Source organism: Gracilinanus agilis, chromosome 2, assembly GCF_016433145.1.
Source record: "Gracilinanus agilis isolate LMUSP501 chromosome 2, AgileGrace, whole genome shotgun sequence".
In the NCBI taxonomy this organism is placed as follows: domain Eukaryota; kingdom Metazoa; phylum Chordata; class Mammalia; order Didelphimorphia; family Didelphidae; genus Gracilinanus; species Gracilinanus agilis.
In genome coordinates this window covers 415,592,583-415,595,349 of record NC_058131.1, presented here as the reverse complement: position 1 = coordinate 415,595,349, position 2,767 = coordinate 415,592,583, and positions in this window count along the sequence as shown.

Genomic DNA, 2,767 nt, shown 5'->3' with positions numbered 1-2,767 from the left:
AACAGGCGGTCAAATGATCCAGAGGTGAAGGAAGGGGAAGGCTGAGAGGAGGCCTGAGGTTTGCTTACAAGAGGCCACTAGTGACTCCGTAGAGAGCAACTCTGGTGGAGTGACGAACATGGCACGAGGGAGAGAAAAGATAAAGAAGGGAAGCCAAGAAATGCAGAACTTTTTTTTTTTTTTAATTTAAAGAATTGTGAAATAATTTAAAGATTGTGAAAGTGGGGTTAGAGTTTTGGGATCACAGCTTTTGGGGATGGATGCTAGGGTCCAGTGAGGATTAAAATTTACTTGTTTGGGTTTTTTTTTTTAAGGATGGGGGGGACTTGAGAGCATTTATTGGCAGCAGAGTAGAACCAAGACATATACATATGGCAATACTGAAGATTAAGGAGAGAGATGGAATGATTATAAAAGCAATCTGTTGGGGAAATGGGAGGAGATGAGATCAAGAACATATGTAGGATGTATAAACCCGGAAAGAACGTGAATCGTGTAACTATGGAAAAATACTCAAAAATAAATAAACAATAACTTATTGTTGTAACGCTTATCTTCCACTTTAGAATCAATCCTGTCTATTGGTTCCAAGGTAGAAGAGCAGAAAGGGCTAGGCAATGGCAGGTTAAGTGACTTGCCCAGGGTCACACAGCTGGGAAGTGTCTGAGTCCAGATGTTAACCCAGGACCTCCCGTCTCTAGGCTTGGCTCAATCCACCGAGCCACTCAGCTGCCCCCTTGGAAGTTATTGTGTAGTAAGAAATGAGATGAGATGAGGATCAGAGGCACTAACAAAACACACACATGTGCGAGGTATTTCAGAAGTCTTAGTGCAGTTGTGAATGCCTTGTGAGGCAGAAATACGAAAGTGTCCTATATAAAGGGATTGAGTACAGTCTCTGGGTCTATTGATTTTATTTAGGGTTTTTTTTTTTCTGTTTCAAGGGAAGGCTTACTGGAGCTGGGGATGGTAAGAGGAGAGGACCTGGGTGTCTTCAGAATTGACAAAAGGTACCTAGGTTCAAAGTATATGTTCCCTTTTGACCTAAGTTTATGGACTGAATTTTGTTTAGTTTTCCACCTACCTTTCAGGAATTGGGAGAAAGAGCAAAAAGTTCTTCAGACTTCTTCAATCAGTCAATTATTCAATTAATTAGCATTTACTAAATGCTTATTAAATGCTAGGCACTAAGCTTAGAGAGCTAGAAGGCACCTTTTTGTTTGTTTTGTTGTTTTTTAACCGTTACCTTCTTAGTATCAATTTTAAGACAAATGTGGCAAGAGTGGCAAAAGGTTGCCATTACTTTTTAAAAGTAGTTTGCCATGGGGCAGCTGGGTAGCTCAGTGGATTGAGAGCCAGGCCTGGAGACAGGAGGTCCTAGGTTCAAATCCAGCCTCAGACACTTCCCAGCTGTGTGACCCTGGGCAAGTCACTTGACCCCCATTGCCCACCCTTACCAATCTTCCACCTATAAGTCAATACACAGAAGTTAAAAGTTTAAAATTAAAAAAAAAAAAAAAAAAAAAAGTAGTTTGCCTGAGGCAGCTGGGTTGATAGGTGCTACAGGCCTGGAATTTGGGAGGGCCTGGGTTCAGATGTGACCTCAGGTCCGTCCTAACTGTGTGACTCTGGGCAAGTCACTTAATGCCATTTGTCTAGCAGGCCACCATCCCTGAATGTTTCCTTCCTCTCACTCTTGGGCTCATCAGGGTGGACTGTCGGAGTTCTGTTGCCTGGCCTGGGGGTCCAGGCCATGATAGTGACACGATTAACACTGGGCCTCAGTCCCTCAAATTTTTCAACTGAATTTGCCCCAAGGGCTAGAAATTTCCAATTATTTCTCCTTTTGACGGCTCCTACTGGCTTCACCATAAGTCTCTCAGCAGATCCTCCTCTCTCAGTGGGTTCTCTCTACACATTCAGTACTCAGACCCAAATAACAACACCCTGAAGTGTCTGGCACATAGGACTGCCCTCCCGGGGGACCAAGACGAGGGAAACCCTCCAACACCAATACTGCATGCTTTTAACAGCTGTGAGTCCGCTTTCTCATGCCCCCTCAGCTAGGAAGCCTAAAGGAGCTGTTCTTTTTAGCAGAGCTGGCAACTCCCAAAGGCCTTAAAAAGTTAGCTGGTAGCTGAAGAAGCCAGCTCATTCTTCAGCAGGCCATCATGATGGCTTTGCATGTTTTATTTACCTTTTGGGAGGCTGGCTTTTCCTCTCTCCCGGATGGTACGGAAGCTGGGCCAGTTCACTCCTACACCTCCCCCCCCTCCCGTCACCGCTCCGCTTCAGCCCTGCAGCTGCAAACTACAGAACTCAAGCAGCGCCCAGGCCTTCCTCAGCCTCTCCTGTGATGGGAACGCCGGGCAGGCCCTGCCAAGCTTGGCAATACAGACTTTGCATTTCGATCTCAGGTCATTCCAGCTGCAAGAGCCATTAGACCCACGTGCATTATGGAACACGTGCCCAGCGAGATAAACTTAACATCTGTTGTTGAATAAATGAAAGCAAAATTGCAATCGGAAGGAACCATAGTCTTAATGGACAGTAGCACAGGATTTAGAACTGCTTTGGGCCTTAGTGACCTTCTTGGCTAAACCCAAACTGAGCCCCATGGAAGACTTTCTGCCTCCAAATCCAATCCTGACTTCCGTGCTGTACCATATTGTTATAGCTGAGGGCCCTTTGGGTTCAAATGGCCACTTATGACCCTTTTAGTGTAAGCTGGGGAGAATAATTCTTGCTCAAATGAGATGAACCGTAA